Below are 19,317 nucleotides of genomic sequence, written 5' to 3'. Positions count from 1 at the left end.
TACATCAACGCTTCCACTAAAAAAGGTTGTAAAAGCTGATAAAATACAAACTATGTTTGAGGGCACTACAGAAAACCCACGGCAGCCAGTACATGAGAAACCAAGACCAGGGGTAGAAAAGAAGCATTTGTTGAATTGAGCCCTACATTTTCTTACACTTCTTCCCTTAAGATATTTGCCAGTTCCTGGGTAGTATAAGCAGAAAGCTATGGCCTGTCGCCTAGGCTTTCTCTTGGGGCTGGAGACACAAAAATTAGAGTTTAGGGCTACCAACCAAGGAGTCGAAGAATTAAGTGCAGAAAAAAGAAATACATATTTCATATACAATAAATAAATACATACGATAAAGTGTAGCAGAAAAGTAATCCTGCAGAGATGTGATTGTCTATTGGGCTTTTTTTTTTTTTAAACTGAAGGCATTTGCAGATTTCCTAAAATACACAAAATATGTGTGGGGAGGGAGGAAGGAAGACTACAAACTAGTTGCTAAGAAGCTGACAAGCTAAGAAGGGCTTTCATCACTTCCATAAAGCTGAGGAGACAAATTTTTGGCATTCATGACCCTGAGCAAACAGTGAAGATGGGGAATATATAAAATGGAGTCACTTTAATCAAGTTGTTAGAATTAACAATTTAACTAACGTAAGTTAAAAAAAGAAAATATAAGACCCTAGTAGGCTTTCTAGAGAAGGAAACAATAAATATCAAATATTTATATTCTATAATGTAGAATTTATTAAAATTTGTAATGTCAGGTAGCAAACAGGGATAGGAATAGAGCAATACTATCTCAAAGATGTTTTTTAATTTCTAATAGTCACACTTAAAAGGTAAAAAGAAAGTGATAGCCCTAGCTGGTGTGGCGTAGTTGGCTGAGTGTTGTCCCAACAGAAAAGTTTGTGGGTTTGATTCCCCAAGGCACATGCCTGGGTTGTGGGTTTGGTTCCCAGTTGGGGTATGTGTAAGAGGCAACAGATCAACTGAGGATGTTCAGGGCAAAAACCGCCTGGCTAATTTCCATGGCATGGATCTTACCCATGACACCATGTGCTCTATGGTCAAAAAATGGCAGATCATGATTGAAGCCCACGCTGACATCAAGACTAATGATGGGTCTTTGCTTCATCTACTGTGTTGGTTTTACTAAAAAATGCAATGATCAAATTCAAAAGACCTCTTATACTCAGCATGAACATGAAAAGACTTCTGGATTATGAACCTAAGGGTTGCTGGTTCAATTCCCAGTTAGGGCACATGCCTGGTCCCCAGTTGGGGGTATGCAAGAGGCAACCACACATTGTTTCTCTCCTCTTTCTCCCTCCCTTCCCCCCTCTAAAAGTAAATAAATAAAATCTTTAAAAAAAAACCACAATGAAACACCACTTCCCACCAGAGTGACTCTCATAAAAAATTAACAAAAAGCAAGTGCTGGCAAGGCTGTGGAGAAAAGAGAACCCTGGTACACTGTTGGTGGGATTGCAGACTGCTGCAGCTACTGTGAAAAGTAGTACGAAATTTCCATGAAAAACTAAAAATGGAACTGCCTTTTGACCTGGCAATTCCACTCCTGGGAATATACCTTAAGAATTCTGAAACACCAATTCAAAAGAATCTACGCAGCCCAATGTTCACAGCAGTGCAATTTACAATAGCCAAGTGTTGGAAACAGCTTAAGTGCCCATAAGTAAATGAGTGGATGAAAGAACTGTGGCATATTTACACAATGGCATACTAGGCACAGAAAGAAAGAGGGAACTCCTACCCTTTGCAAGACAATGGAGAAGGAGGACTGAATATGGGGGTGTATAGGGCAAGGGAGAGTAATGGGGGGAAATGAGGACAACTGTAATTGAACAACAATTAAAAAAGTGAACTAAAAAGTATGTGAAAAGTAACAGTTTTTCTTGGTATAAATTTATGTTCAAAATTCAAAAATAGTTATTGCTTTACGTATACAGTAAAGAGAAAATATTATAGCTATGGAGAAAACATATTTAGGCAGTAAAAAATCAGGGCTGCCCCCCATTATTGCTGATTGCCCTTTTGTGAAAACAGTAAGATTAGACTTTCTCATTCCCTTGGAGTTAGATATACACATGTGACCACAATTAATCATAAAAAATTGCACAGGCCTCTTCAAGGTAGAAATATTACTTGCTCGCAACTGACCCCTTGTGCCAGACACAAATAAGACAAAGTCAGGTCAGAATGTGAAACGTAGTTTTGTTTCTTTTTTTTACATTTTCAGTCTTTGCTTCTGTGCCTGTGTCAAGGGCTTCCTTCATCTCCACTCTGTGCTTTCAAAAGGACCAAGCAGATTTCCAAGTATATAAATAGCAATATTAATGTTATGCCCTATTCACACAAGGTAACACTAAGATATTAGTAACCATCTGCATAAAAGTAAAACTGCTAAAAAAATACAATTGGCTCCTACAGGAAGATAAAGAAAAGACAGGGAAGTAAAACAATAAGCATAGGATATGCAGAGGCAATTATCAAAAAAACAAAAATAAAAAAACCAAAAAAACAAAAAAATAAGGCATTGGCCAGCGTGGCTCAGTTGGTTGGAGTGTCCTGTAAAATGAGTGGTCACAGGTTCCACTCCTGGTCAGGCTATATGCCTACGTTGCAAGTTCAGCCCCCAGTTGGGGAGTAAACGAGAGGCAACCACTTGATGTTTCTCTCTCACCTGGATCTTTCCTTCCCTCTCTCTCCCCCTCCCATTCCCTTTCTCTAAAATCAATAAGCAAGTTCTTAGATGAGGACTAAAACAAGAAATACAGGAAGAAAAATAATCATGAAATAATGACTTCTAGTAATGTTTTCTAAATAAGCTATTAAAAACCTCTTTCTGGCCCTGGCCAGTGTGGCTCAGTTGGTTGGAGCATCAACCTGTAACTGAAAGGATGCAGGTTCAATTCCTGGTTAGGGCACATACCTAGATTGCAGTTTAATCCCCAATCCAGACCCAGGTGCATATGATCCCTGGTCTAGATGTGTAATGGGGGCAACTAATTGATGGTTCTCTCTCATCAATGTTTCTCTTCCTTCCTCTCTCTAAAGGCTATGGAAAAATGTCCTCAGGTGAAGATAAAAAAAAAAAAAAACTCTGAAAATATTTTTGTGACCTCAGCAGAAATGTCACATATTTCCTTATAACTAAAAGTAAGTTAATATTGTAATTCAAAATTACATCCCAATTTACCAAATTGCTTTGCTAACATTTCCAACTACATTTATATTCTGAGAAAGCAACATTTTTGCCAGAGTACTTTCTATTTATTAAAACAGGCAATAACATTCAATAAGTTAACAATCACATAATGATTATGTCAAAACCTTGGACATTAGTTAATGTGTGCTGTCTTACCAACAGTAATAAAACAACTAGTGAAATTAAAGTGCCATATCATTTTATAAAACATTTATTTCATGACTGAGCAATCTAAGCAGAACAAACTCTTCTGCCAGAAAAATTGCCTTCTAAATGAAAAAAAAATATTTTCAAGAAAATGGTTTTGCAAACTGGGAAAACCCCACATAATCCCTAAAAAGAGAAGTGTTTACTACTGAATATATATCAGTAGTAAACAAACAAGTAACCAAAATAACTTTTTAAAGATTTATTAAGCTAACAGTAAAAATGTCAACTCCAAATTTAAGGCAAGACAGAAGAAGGTTTCAAATTGTATCATGTATCAAATCATCTAGCATAAACCTTTTAGACTTTCATAATTTATAATATCTCACTGCATAATATGTCACTGCATTATCAATACAAAAAGAAAAAAAAAGAAATGTTAAGTCCATAGTTTGGCACAACTGCCAAGTTCCAATTAAGCTGATTGTAGGCCATGTTGTTCTCAGGACTAAATATTATTAAGCTGAATCAAAGTGCTTAATATTTTTGTTTACACACTTCCTTTTGCAATCTGTGGAGTTTTTTAATCAAAAGCTCCACAGTTTTAACATCCAACTACCTACAATAATTTTTGGAAAGAGATGGAAAAAACATAAAGATATAAGGCAATTTAACACAAATGTGTTTTGCAACAATTGGAAAAGATGTCACTTAATCCTAAATCTAGACAAAATGGAATATATAACTGCATTCCAATGGTAGATCCTGTTCAGAATGAACCTCTGCTACAAAGTCTTAAATACTTTAGTTTCAATTTTCTGTCTTATACAAATAACATGGCATCTACTTCTAGTTGTAAAGAATATATCAGATAACACATTTAAGTGCAATTAACACAGTAACTAGCATACAGAAAACATTTAATAAATGTTTCATTTAAAAACAAAATTAAAAACCTCAGCCTAGAAACAAATTCTAAGGCCCAAATAAATAAACAAGTATTAAATTCCCACATTTGTTAGACATACTACAATGTGCTAAGTTTGTCCATAGCCTGATCCAAGAGAAACATAAGGTATGATTTATGTTAATTTTGAAATGACTTTCAAGTTGTCATGTTTCGAGCCTTAGTCCTACAGGAAGAAAAATAAAATGAATTTTTAAAAGTAAGAAAAAATAAAAGAGCCAGATAGATCTTTATATACTAATATAGAAAGTTAATCATTAAATATTAAATCAATGCTATTTTTCACAGGATTAGAAAAGTCTATATGGAGTACAAAAAATTAAAGAACTAAGAGAAGATACATTAAGTAAAAAGCAGTTTAAAAATTTAGATGATGCTAAGGATACACAGAGAAAGTCATGATTAGACTGATAGAAGGAGCAGAGATGCTCAAAGGGCTAGTCCCACACAGGTGTCGTGGTTAAAAATCCAGAAAGATATCTCACTTGCAGACAATCCCTCCTTAAGGAGCAAGGGTTTCCAGCCCCATACTAGGTGCCCCCAGCCCAGAGAAGTCACCATAACTTCTAGCTGTGAAAACCAGCAGATTGGCAATGAGTGACATAGTGGCCTTCCGGAGCCCCAGGTATTCCTCTTAGAGGGTCCACTCACTTACTTACTGACAGACTCACTCGTACTGAGCTCCAGCACTGGGGCAGCAGCTTAAGGCTCCAGAGACATACAGGGAGGAACTGAACTGTCTGACTTCAGGGCGAGGGCTGTATGGGCAGCTTTCTCCCAGTCAGAGGTGCTGGCAGAGGCCATTGTTCCTCTGTTGAACCCTCCCCCAAGCCAGCCTACACACACAGTTGGGCACCATATCTGTTTTAGTCTGCATCAACCTGGCTAACACCTGGCTAGCCGACCCACCCAAGAAAATTGCAGTGGCTTTTCTATACAAATGACCTGTCTTGGTTCACGCACTGGTCTTTCCTAAAATCTCTCAAAGGTTTACAATCCCCAAACAGCAGCATCTGGTCTCAGAATGCCCTATACCTCTTAATACACATCCCTAAGTCTAGAACTAGAGGCAGCCAGCTTCACTTCACAGCCTAGCCCTCTCCCAGGTTCCTCCAAGCCCAGCATAAGAGGGAACCATCTTCAGATCATTGTGTACCTCACACCAAGTGGCTGTGGGCAGGCACAGGCAGCAGTTTACCTTAGCCTGCCCCAGAACTCTTCCCAAGAGGCCACGGAACTAGCACACTAGATGGCCAGCTTCAGACCACAACAGAGTACTACCTGACCACCTCAATAAACCATACATGCAAAGGGCAGACTTGGCAGACACAAGAACCCTGCTAAAGCAAATCTTGCCCTGTAGAGTTAGGCCCTGCACAATAGCTCCTCCACTGTAGTAACTGTCAACCCTCACAGCCAATCAGCCTGAGTTTCAATCTCTCCCATTAATATGCCAGCCTGAGTCAAGGAGGGCACAAACAACCAACAAAAGAGAAACACCTGGAGCACTCAGAAGTGAAGCTGGCTGCTTCTAGGTGACCAGGGAGACCGTGTCAGTGGACCCCATAGGATACCTAATACATAAGGCCATCTACCAAGATTGGGAGAGGTAGCAGCTGTACCTAATAGAAACAAAACACAGGAAGGCAGCCAGGAAGTGGGGACAAACATGGCCCAAATGAAATAACAGAACAAAACTACAAAAAGAACTAAACAAAATTGAGGCAAATAATCTATCAGGTGCAGAGTTCAAAACACTGCTCAAAAGGATGCTCAGTGAACTTAGGAAAAGAGTAGATGAATTTAGAACTTCAACAAAGGGATAGGAAACATAAAAAAGAGAAAATATAAAAAAACTGTCAGAAATGAAGACTAAAATAACTGAAATGAATTCACTAGATGAAATCAAGAGTAGATCAGATGAAGCAGAGGATTGAATTAGAAATTTGGAAGACAAAGTAGTAGAAAACACCCACTTGAAACAGCAAAAAAAAAAAAAAAGAGGGTAGTTTGAGGGCCTCTGGAACAACATCAAGCATAACAACGTTCACATCACAGAGTATGAGAAGAACAGAGAGCAAGATATTGAAAACGTACTTAAAAAAATAATGATGGAAAACTTCCCTAAACTGGTGAAGAAAATAGACACACAAGTGCAGAAAGAGCAGAATCCCAAACACAAAGAGACCCACACCAAGCTACATAATTTAAGTGCTGAAGGTTAAAGGCAAAGAGAGAATCTTAAAACCAGTAAGACAAAGAGCGTTAGTTACCTACAAGAGAGTTTCCCATGAGAGTACAAGCTGACTTCTCAACAGAAATCTTTCCAGCCAGAGAGGTTTGGCATGAAATATTCAAAGTGATGAAAACTAAGACTTACAGTCAAGATTACATTAACCAGCAAGACTGTCATTTAGAGTAAAAGGAGAGATAAAGCATTTCCAAGACAAGAAAAAGCTAAAGAAGTTCATCACCACCAAACCAGTATTATAAGAAACATTAAAAGGAGTTCATTAAGAAGAAAAAATATAAAAATATAAATAATAAAATGGCAATAACTACATTTCTATCAACAATTACTTTAACTGTAAATGGATTAAGTATTCCAATAACAAGACATGGGGTGGCTGAATGGCTCACAGAATACCATTACATATGCTGCCTACAAGAGACTAACTTCAGATCAAAAGACATACAAAGATTGAAAAGTAAGGGGGTGGAAAAGTATTTTATGAAATGGAAACAAAGAAAAAACAAGAGTAGTAACACTTATATCAGACAAAACAAACTTTAAAACAAAGAAGAACCTAGCAATTCTACTCTGGGTGTTTATATGAAGAAATCCCAGAACTAATTAAAAAACACATATGCACCCATATTTTCATTGTAGCATTATTTACAATAGCCAAGATATGGAATAAACCTAAGTGCTCCTCAACAGATGCATAAATAAAGAGAAAGTGCTACATATATACATGGAATATTTCTCAGCCATTAAAAACTATGAAATATTGCCTCTGCAACAACATGAATGTACCTTGGGGAATTATGCTAAGTGAAATAAGTCAGAGAAAGACAAATAGCACAGAATTTCACTGATATATGAAATCTAAACAACAAAATAAAATATCCTTGATGAATATAGCAGTAATAACCCAAGTAATCATTAGCAAACTGAATTCACCAATATATTAAAAAAGATCACACAATGTGTTCAAGTAGAATTTGTTCCTGAGATGCAAGGTTGGTACAATACCAGCAAATCAATTACTGTGACATACTGCATAAACAAAATGAAGGCTAAAAATAATATGATCATATAGATTGTAGAAAAAACATATGACAAAAATCCAGCAAAGGGGGAATAGAGAGAACATGCCTCAATATAATAAAGGGTGTATATATATGTATATATATGTGTGTGTGTGTGTGTGTGTGTGTGTATATATATATATATACACACACACACACACATATATATACATATGACAAACCCACAGCTAATGTCATACTCAATGAGGGAAAACAAAAAAGTATTTTCCTTAAGACAAGGAACAAAAAAAGATACCCATTTTCATCTTTCATACTGAACATAGTACTGAAAGTTCTGGCCACAGCAACCAAACATAAAGAAGAAATAAAAGGCATCCAAACTGGAAAGGAAGAAGTGAAACTGGCACTATTTGCAGACGACATGACACTATACATAAAGAACCTAAGGATTCCACCCAAACTGCTAGAATTGATAAATGAATTCAGTAAAGTAGTAGGACAAAAAATAGATATTCAGAAATCAGTTGCATTTTTATATAACAATGATGAAATATCAGACAAAGAAACTAAGAAAACAACCACATTTACGACAGCATCAAAAAATAAAATACCTAGGAATAAATTAACCAAGGAGGTAAAAGACCTGTACTCAAAAAATTATAAGACACTGAAGACAGAAATTAAAGAAGATACAAATAAATGAAAGTATATATCACGCTTCAGATAGGAAGAATTAACATAATTAAAATGTCCATACTACTGAAAGTAATCTATAGATTCAATGCAATTCCTATCAAAAAGCCAATGGTGCTTATCACAGAACTAGAACAAATATTCCAAAAAACCGTAAAGAACCACAAAAGATCCTGAACAGCCACAGCAATCTTGAAAAAGAAGAACAAAGTTGGAGGTATCATGACCTGACATCAACCTATACTACAAGACTATAGTAATCAAAACTACATGGTACTGCCATAAAAAAAGACACAGAGATCACTGGAACAGAATAGAAAGCCCAGAAATAAACTTTCCACACCTACATGGCCAATTAATATTTGACAGAGGAGACAAGAACATGCAATGAGGTAAACACAGACTATTCAATAATGGTATTGGAAAAATTGGGCAGATACATGGAAAAATAAAACTAAACCACTTTGTTACAGCATATACAAGGATAAACTCAAAATGGATTAAAAACTTAAATGTAAGACTCAAAACCATTAACTCCTAGAAGAAAACATAGGCAGTAAAATCTTGAACATTTCTCTCAGTAATTTTTTTTCTGCTGTATTTCCTTGGGAGAGGAAACAAAAGGCAAAATAAACAAATAGGACTACATCAAGCAAAAGTTTTTACACAGCATCATCAACAAAAGAAAATCTGAATAGAAGAAGATATTTGCCAATACTACATCTGATAGGGTTTAATATCAAATTTATAAAAAAACTCATACAACTCAACACCAAAAAATTAAACAATCCAATTAAAAAAGGGACAAAAGATCTGAACAGACACTATTCCAAAGAGGACATACAGATGGCCAATAGGCATATGAAAAGATTGTCAATTTCATTAACAATCAAAACAATGCAAACTGGAACCACAATGAGATACCACCTCACAACTGTCAGAATGGCTATCATCAATAAATCAACAAACAAGTGCTGGCAAGGATGTGGAGAAAAAGGAACCCTCATGCAATGTTAGTGGGGCTGTAAGTTTGGCAGCCACTGTGGAAGGCAGTATCAAGTTACCTCAACAAATTAAAAATGGAACTGCTTTATGACCCAGCAAATCTACTTCTTGGAATATACCTGAAGAAATTAAAAACACCAATTTGAAAGAATATATGTTCTCCCCCTTCCCCCAGAAATAGGGGAGGGTTTGAGATTTGCGTGAGTGACTGGAGACCATGCCACCTTGTTAAACATGGTAGCTGGAAGAGCGGAATGGCAACCATGGACAACACTGACTTTCACTAGTTCAAATGCTGAACACCCTTGCTGGCTTTTGGTGCACATGGGATTCTAGCAGAGGACTTTTGAAACAGAGAGCACCAGGAAGCAAGAAGTTAGTTGATTCTTTCCCCTTCCCTGGAAGTGGGAGGCATGGCAATACCTGTCAGCTGGCCTGCCAGTGGTGGCCAGGGCCAGTGTGGGCTTGTGAGCAGAGACCTAGGGGCACAGGTGGACAGCAAGTGCAGGCAAGCAAAACCACCTATATTCATGGTACTTTTGTGTGGGAAAAGAGGTTCCTGGATCAACCTTGAATCAACTGGCAGAGAGTGACAGGGTGATTTTCTCTTTGGTTGTCTTAGAAGGAACAGGATTTGAGGCAGAAACTTATCATGATTTCCAAAGACCTTGGTGAAAACAGTAAGCACTGTAAACAGATTTTTGTTTTCTGTTATTTTCAGTTCTTGAACCAATGTAGGAGTTGTAATGACAAATATTTATATGGCTATTTTTGATGTCATACTCTGACTTTTCCTTGTCCTTTACTTTTGTTGTCCAGATATTTTAGTAAAAAATCAGCCATAAATTAAAAGATTCATTTCTTTTCCACCAAACTCCAACTCTGGAGACTTGCGTGGTAGGTGGCGAGTAGTGAGATCTCCCCTACTGTTTGGATTTGGTAACACTATGTTCATTGCAGCATTATTTTCAACAACCACGATATGGGAGCAATGCAAGTACCCATCAATGGAGGAGTAGATAAAAAAGTAGTGGTACACTTCCAGCCAAGATGGAGGCATAGGTGGAAACACTGTGCCCTCTCCCACAACTAAATTTAAAGACAGCAAAGTTTTAGAAACAAAAACGCAGCCAAAACAGTGAAGATTGAACTGTATGGAAGTCCGACAACAACAAACCACTCAGCCAGACCTGTAAGATGGGCGGAGTCAGCAGCAGAGTGGGGTCAGCTTGAAAGATCCTTCGGTCCGACAGACCCAGGAGCGGAGGCGGAGGCAGTTGGTGGATCCCAGGCATGGGATGGTGACAGACCCATGGGGGCGCAGGGTGGACCCACTGAGGGCGCAGGGCAGCTGGCTGACTATAGTCACACATTCATGCACAGATAAACCAAGCAAAGGAGCAAACAGTGAGACAGACCACTCAGGCTAGGGCCCCAGCGATGGGAATTAGAGCCTGAAAGCATGAACTAGAAAGACTTTCTCCGCGTCAAGGGGCCCGGAGAAGCTCCCAGGCTCACAGACAGTTCATGGGAGAGACCCACAGGGTCCTGGAGAGTACATGGGCCCACACACCGGGGAACCAGCACCAGAGGGGCCCAATTTGCTTCTGGGAAGCTGCAGAGGGGACAGAAATCTGAGAGAGAACGGAGCGGAACAAAGCGCCCTTTTTTTTTCCTCTCTGACCCCACCCCAACATACAGCATCACAACCCTGCAACTGGGTCGCCCAGCTCTGGTGAACACCTAAGGCTCTGTCCCTCATACATAACAGGTGCGAACAGACCAAACTTTATGACTCAAGAACAGCTCAAAGCCCCAGAGCCTATAATTCTAAGTGATCAAGAAATAGCCAACCTTTCAGATGCACAGTTCAAAATACTGGTGATCAGGATGCTCACAGAATTGGTTGATTTTAGCCACAAATTAGAGGAACATATGAAGACTAAACTGATTGAAATGAAGCGAAATGCACAGGAAACCAATAGTGATGGAAAGGAAACTAGGACTCAAATCACGGGAGTGGACCAGAAGGAAGAAAGAAACAACCAAACAGAAAAGAAGGAAGAAACAAGAATTCAAAAAAAATGAGGAGAGGCTTAGGAACCTCCAAGACATCTTTAAATGTTCCAACATCAGAATTATAGAGGTACCAGAAGTAGAAGAGGAATAGCCATGAGTGGAAAACTTATCTGAGCAAATAATAAAGGAGAACTTCCCCAGTCTGGCAAAGGCAATAGAATTCTAGGAAATTCAGGAAGCTCAGAGAGTCCCAAAGAAGTTGGACCCAAGAAGGAACACACCAAGGCACATCATAATTACATTAGCCAAGATCAAAATGAAGGAGACAACCCTAGAAGCAGCAAGAGATAAGGGAATAGTCACCTAGAAAGAAGTGTCCATCAGATTGTCAGCGGATTTCTCAAAAGAGATGTTACAGGCAAGAAGGGGCTGGAAAGAAGTATTCCAAGTCATGAAATCCAAAGACCTACAGCCAAGATTGCTCTATCCAGCAAAGCTTTCATTTAGAATGGAAGGGCAGATAAAGTACTTCTCAGATAAGGCCAAATTCAAGGAGTTCATCATCACCAAGCCTTTATTATATGAAATGTTAAAGGGACTTATCTAAGAAAAAGAAGATAAAAAACATGAACAGTGAAAGGACAGCAAACTCACAATTATTAACAACCATACCTAGAACAAAAGCAAACTAAGAGGACAGCCAGATCAGGAGTGGAACCACAGAAATGGAGATCACATGGAGGGTTAGCAACAGGAGAGTGGGAGGAGGTGAAGGGGGGAGAAGGTACAGAGAATAAGTAGCATAGATGGTAGGTAGAAAATAGACAGGGGGAGGGCAGGAATACTATGGGAAATACAGAATCTAAAGAACTTGTGACACATGGACATGAACAAAAGGGGAGGAATGGTGGGGCAGGGGTATGCAGGGTGGAGGGGAGTGAAGGGGGGAATGGGACAACTGTAATGGCATATTCAATAAAATATATTTTAAAAAAGCAGTGGTACATATATACAACAAAATATTAGTTGACCATGAAAAAGAATGAAATATTACAATCTGAGATAACATGGATGGCCCTAAAGGGTATTATGCTAAATTAAATAAGCAGTCAGAGAAAGAAAACTGCCATATGATTTCACTTATACATGAATGGACTGTAAAAAACAAAATAAACAAACAAAATAGAAACAGACTTATAGATACAGAGAACAGACTGATGGTTGCCAGATGAGAAGGGGACTGGGGTTCTGAGGAAAAGGTAAAGGGATAAAGAAATATAAGTCTGTAGTTACAAAACAGTGATAGGGTTGTAATGTAATGCATAGGAAATATAGTCAATAATATCGTAATAACTATGTACGGTCACAGGTAGGTACTGTAAATATCAGGTCGAACACTTTGTAAAATATATGATTATTAATCCCTATGTTGTACACCTGAAACTAATACAAAATAATATTGAATGTAAATAAAATTTTAATTTAAAATGATAATATAAGAAAATATTTTGGTCGGAGAACAATACAAATAAAAAACAAAATAAATGAACAGACAAAACAGAAACAAATTCATAGAGAGAGAACATTTTGATGGTTGCCAGATGGGATGAAGGTTGGAGGGATGGGTGAAAAAGGGGAAGGGATTAAGATGTACAAATGACAGTTACATAGACAATAATATTGCAATAATTATGTATGGTGCCCAGTGGATACTAGACTTTTTGGGGTGGTCACTTTTCTAAGTTATATAAATGTCTAATCACTATGTTATACATCTGAAACTAACAATGTATGTTAACTATAATGAACAATAAAAATTTATTTAAAAAATTTAGATAATACTGATTTCTACTTCCAGTAATCATAAACTGGATAATCTGTACTAAATCTGTGAAGGCATCTAAATCAGCTAAATAAAAAATTGTTCATTTCTTAAAAACTAAAGAACTAATAACATGAGTATATTGAGGAACTACTTAACCAAAATTTAGATGGCAAAATCCTAAAGTGGCAAATAAACTCAGCATTCTCAGTTGCTTTTGCCTTGAGGGTATTTTTCAGTCCTGAGGAACACAGTGGAAAAATGGGCCATAGCTTCTTCGGTGGTGCTGAACCTCAAGAGGAACAAAATTCAAAGCTCTGGGCCTATACAAAGTGGAGAGTTACATAAATCATATGCAAGACACATTAAGTCAAACTCTAAGGCTACACCATCAGAGGCAGAATAAATCAGAGATAAACCAGCTCTTTAGGTTTATATCACCAGAATGGTCCAGGGAACTTCAACCCTGAGCTCAGATTACATTGAGTACTGGACTAATACTATTAGTGCAGTATTAAGGTGCCCCAGGCACCTTTGAGAAATACACAAAATCCTTTCTGATGGAGCAACCTAGGCCTCATATTATTCCTGTAAGAAAGTTTTAAAATCTAATGACTAGCACCTAGTCATAAATGAGAAGTATGAGAACTTATTAGTAACAAATACAACCTAAAAAGATTTCAGATATAAATGTTACATCTAGACTATATGTTTACCATATTAAAAAAGTTTTAATCTAGAGCCTGTAAATATTTTCAGGGAACAAGAACCTACATAAAAAGTGAACCCACCAATTTTAGAAAGAATCAAACAGAAATTATAGAAATAAAAGTAACTGAAATTATAAGCTCAACTGATTACTTTAATGATAAATCAGAAATAGGTGAAGTGAGATTCAATGACCTAAAAGGCAGATTAGAAACTATTACCCAGACTGTTACACAGTAAAACCAAGAGATGTAAAAGAACAAAGACAATGAAGACACAATGAGATGGTCTAACAGATATACAGAGACCCAGGAAATGGAAGAAAGAATAGAACAGAGTTAATATTTGAGCAGATAATGAATGAGACTTCTCCAGAACTGAGGCACCAATCCAAAATTCAGAAGATGCTTGTCATAATGATGTTTGACATGGCACAGGGATGCTGTAATGATACCACATTAAACTGATGCTTTTCACTAGCTATTTTCAAGACGAAACAGTAGTAATGTTGGAAAAAAAACGATGTTTTGTAAAAAAAACCTTGACATCTAAGAATCTAACAATATTAGCAGACTAAAAATTCTACTTACATATAAAATTTGAGGGCAAAATAAATCTTCAAGCAAATGACAGTTGCTCTATAAATGTTTACTATAATAATGAGCTATAACGGCTAAAGAAGTAAATGAAAGCTGAAAACCATATAACAGCACTTAGTGATACTGATGTTCAACACATATGAAGCAAAACAAACAACAAATACCAAATGTCATTCCCAAAAAAACAATTCAGTAGGTAAAACAAAGCAGCAGATAGTTATAGCTACATGTAAAACTTACACAAGGCTCTTGTCTCTATTTAGCTTAACTGGGAACTCAAGCTAGAAAAGTAGGCATTGTTCAAAAGAAAACTGCAAGCCTCAGATGCTTGAGTCAAAAATTTACAATTAAAATATACGCTAAATTGTACAGTTAGTAGTGGTTAAAATGGCAAATTTTGTTAAATGTATATTACTACAACAAACAAATTCAAAAAAGAAAGGAAGGAAAGAGAGTTAGGGGAGGTAGGGGAAAGGACAGGCAGAACTTAACAGTTTTATGGAACCTTTGGGGGAAATGGTACAAGGAATCTGGGAAGAGTGTGAGAAATGAGTGATGTGTAAATCACTGGGGAAGCCAAGCCAAAGGACTGGCTGGCTACAGGTGCTTGGACCTAATAATCAGAACTGCTAGGGACAGAGAAATATGTACGATGTTGTAGGCACTCACACTGCCTTACCACAGAGCCTTAACATACCTTCATTTCTGCCTATTGAAGTATTCCAACAATTTTATAGCCTTTCATATATTATTGTTTTTCTGGGCTACTGAATTGTCTTTAAATTCCCAATCCAATCAGTTCCTTTTCTAAGGTCATAAAGACTTCTTCACATCTCTTAAATTTATTATGTAATATACATACAGTAGAATAGAATTCAGCACTAAAAGTAGTGAACTACTGATACAAACAACATGGATGAATCTTTAAAATATTACCCTGAGTGCAAACTCGATCACTAACTCTGCATGATGTTGCAGAAGTGAAGGGAACCAGGTTTGCTGAAGTAACTGTTGTGATAGAAATGTATTGGCCTCAGAAGCTACTGAGGTGGTCGATTCTATCCTAGGACAGTGTAAAAAAATAAAATAAAATAAAATATTACCCTGAGTGCAAGAAATTACATAACACAAAAATACTGTATACATCTCTTTAGACATTTTATAATATCAAAAACTAGTTTATAGTGGTAGAAATAAGGTTCAGAGCACTGGAAAGGGGAATGGGTGAACTTCCCAAGATGACAGAGATATTCTAATTGGGTTATGAGTTACATAAATGTATGTACTCATCAAAAACAATCTGACTGTAACCTGAATAGTGGAATATTCTACTGTATGCCAATTATGCACGATAAAAAATTATAAATTAGATCTTCAGCCAAGATGGAGGTGCAGGTAGATACACTGTGCCTCCTCCCACAACCAAAAGAAGGACAACAGGAAATTTAAAAACAAAAATAACTATAAATGCCAGAAAACCAAACTGTGTGGAAGTCCGACAACCCAGGAGTTAAAGAAGAAACATTCATCTAGACCAGTAGGAGTGGAAGAGACAGGCAGCCAGGGTGGAGAGGACTTGTGGCAAGGGGGCGGCTAGAGGACAGGGATGGGTGGCCAAAACTGGTGGACTGGGAGGTCCCACATTTTTATGTGGATAAACCGAAAAGAACAACTGGGGAGCAAGACAGACCAGCAACCTAGGGTGAAAACCAGGGGAAATAAAGTCTCACACCTCTGACTGAAAAAACCTGTGGAGGTTGAGGCAGTGGGAGAAACTCCCAGCCTCACAGGAGAGTTTGCTGGAGAGACCCACAGGGTCCTAGAATGTATACAAACCCACCCACCTGGGAATCAGCATTGGAAGGGCCCAATTTGCTTGTGGGAAGCGGGGGAAGTGATTAAAAGAGGAAGAGAGCTGAGCAAGCAGCACTGTTCCTTCCTGGACCCTTCCCCCACATATAGCACCACAATGCAGCAAGGGTGGGTTGCCCCGCCCTGGTGAGTACCTAAGGCTCCACTCCTTATTACTAACAGGCATGCCCAGACACACACAAAAATGGCCCAAATTAAAGGACAGATGAAAACTCCAGAAAAAGTAGAATGAAGTGATGAAGAGACAGCCAACCTATCAGATGCACAGTTCAAAACACTGGTAATCAGGATGCTCACAGAAATGACCGAATGTGGTTGCAAAATGGAGGAAAGAGTGAAGGCTATGAAAAGTGAAATAAAGGAAAATATACAGGAAACCGCCCTGGCTGGTGTAGCTCAGTGGATAGAGCACGGGCCTGCCAACCACACGATCACGGTTCGATTCCCAGTCAGGGCACGTGCCTGGGTTGCAGGCCGGTTCCCTGCAGGCCAACTCTCCGCAGGGGACGCACTAAAGGCAACCATACACTGATGTTTCTCTCCCTCTCTCCTTCCCCTCTAAAGATAAATAAATAAATTTTTTAAAAAAAGAAAATATACAGGAAACCAACAGTGATAGGAAGGAAACCGGGACTGAAATCAATGGTTTGGAAAAGAAGAAATATATAAACATTCAACCAAAACAGAAAGAAGAAACAAGAATTCAAAAAAAAAAATGAAGAGATACTTAGGAACCTCCAAGACAACTTTAAACATTCCAACATCCAAATCATAAGGATGCCTTAAGGAGAAGAGGAAGAGCAAGAAATTGAAAACTTATTTGAAAAAAATAATGGAGAACTTCCTCAACTTGGCAAAGGAAATAAGATTTCCAAGAAGTCCAGGAAGCTCAGAGTCCCAAAGAGGTTGGACCCAAGGAAGCACACACCAAAGCACATCATAATTGCATTACCCAAGGTTAAAGATAGGAGAGAATCTTAAAAGCAGCAAGAGAAAGGGAGACAGTTACTTACAAAGGAGCTCCCCTAAGACTATCAGCTGATATCTCAAAAGAATCCTTATAGGTAATAAAGGGGCTGGAAAGAAGTATTCAAAGTCCTGAAAGGCAAGGACTTACACCCAAGATTACTCTATCCAGCAAAGTAAGCATTTAGAATGGGAGGGCAATAAAGTGCTTCACAGATAAGGTCAAGTTAAAGGAATTCATCATCACTAATCCCTTATTATATGAAATGTTAATGGGACTTATCTAAGAAAAAGGAGATTATCAAAACGTGAACAGTATAATGATAACAAACTCACAACTATCAACAGCTGAAACTAAAAATAAAACCCCAAAATTAAAAGAAACTAAGCAAACCATTACAACAGCAACAGAATCAAAGAAATGAAGATCACCGTAGGGTTATCAGCTGGGAAAGGAAGGGAAGAGAACGGGGAAAAAAGCACAGGGAATAAGAAGCATAGTTAGTATGTACAAAACAGAGAGGGACAGGTTAAGAATAGTATAGGAAATGAAGATTCCAAAGTACAACCCATGAACATGAACTAAGGGGGGGGAATTTAGGTGGGAGGGGTGTTCAAGGTGCAGAGGATAAAGGGGGGGAAATGGGAAAACTGCAATAGCATAATCAATAAAATATATTTAAAAATAAAATAAAATAAGTACAAATTGGCAGTTACAAAACAGTCACAGGATATAAAATACAGCATAGGGTGAACAACCAATAATACTGTATTAACCTATGCATGGTGTCAGATGGGCACTTGAAATATCAGAGGGATCACTTCATATGATGGTCTAAACACTATGCTGTATACCTGAAACAAATATAAAATAATATTGAATGTCAACTGTAATTGAAAAATAAAGGATTATTGGGTTGTTCAGAAAAAAATTAAACTATTACAGAATTCCCTTAATACTTTTCAGCAAGAACTCTAGGTATAGGGAATTCAGAAGTGTTCTCAGAATTTTTCTTCTCTCTTCAGTTTTTCTGCAAACAACCAAACCATACATTTGATTAACTGACTCACTTCTATTATAAGATCTAGAATAATCTGCCTGCTTCTGATACAGGTAAAAGCCTCCTTTTCCTTTTCCATTTTATATATAAACTAAGAACCTTTCTTTTCAATTAAGTCTAGCTCCTACCCTTTGCAACAGCATGGATGGAACTAGAAAGCATTATGCTGAGTGAAATAAATCAGGTGTTGAAAGACAAATACCATATGATCTCACCTTTAACAAGAAGCTAAACAACAAAACAAATAAGCAAGCAAAATAAAAACAAAGACACTGAAATAGAGAACAGGGGGACAGCGACCAGAGGGGAGAGGGGAGGGAATTTCAGGGGAAAAAGGGGAGGGATTTAGAGGAACTAGTATAAAGGACACATGGACAAGAACTAAGGGGGGTGGAAATGGGAGGGAGGTGGGGAGCACAGGGGAGTGGACTGGGATGGGAGTAACAGACAGAAAACTGTACTTGAAAAATTAATGAATGAATGAATTAATTAATTGAAAAAGAAACTAGAAGAGTATACTAAAACAGACTTCAGTCTCTAGTTTAGAGGTTGGTCTCCAAGACTTTCCTGTAACTTTCGCTTCATGAAACAAGACTACTGGTATCATTTTAGTTGTAAAAAAAAGTCATAGTTTAACTTCCTTTGCAACCTGCAAGCGTATGACCATTTAACTTTCATAAAACCCAGCCATTTATGAGTTTTATGGCCAACTCTTCCCTTGTGCTCTTATTCTTGAGAGGAAATTTTTCTAAGCAGAAGAACTATTCAACAAAAGGGGTATGACAACCTGTTGAAAATAAATTCCTCTAAATGTGTTTCTCTCCTTTAAATCTGAATAGTAGTTTCCTCACGTATCTCTGAATCCTTGGTTTCTTCTGTGCTGGTGCTTTGCAAAAGAAACTAAAACTTAAAATCTTCTCATAGATTTTGAATTTGGTCACTGCTAATGAATTACCTATATAATTCCC

The 19,317-nt window shown here is 37.7% G+C and overlaps 1 protein-coding gene and 1 non-coding gene across 2 annotated transcripts in view; one reads left to right on the top strand and one right to left on the bottom strand.

Moving 5' to 3' along the window:
* ASZ1 (ankyrin repeat, SAM and basic leucine zipper domain containing 1) overlaps window positions 1-19,317 on the bottom strand; it is an 85,853-nt gene that overhangs the window by 52,288 nt on the left and 14,248 nt on the right. The gene's annotated exons all lie outside the window — the stretch shown is intronic.
* Window positions 15,392-15,524, top strand: LOC118999592 (small nucleolar RNA SNORA66). Its single transcript, XR_005069147.1, has one exon. It is a non-coding gene; the product is annotated as a small nucleolar RNA SNORA66 (small nucleolar RNA).

The sequence above is a fragment of the Sturnira hondurensis genome, unplaced genomic scaffold (assembly GCF_014824575.4).
Source record: "Sturnira hondurensis isolate 20B ecotype Veracruz unplaced genomic scaffold, ASM1482457v3 Scaffold0014953, whole genome shotgun sequence".
NCBI lineage: Eukaryota > Metazoa > Chordata > Mammalia > Chiroptera > Phyllostomidae > Sturnira > Sturnira hondurensis.
The sequence above is the reverse complement of the archived record's forward strand: the minus strand, read 5'-3'. Positions and strand labels throughout refer to the sequence as shown.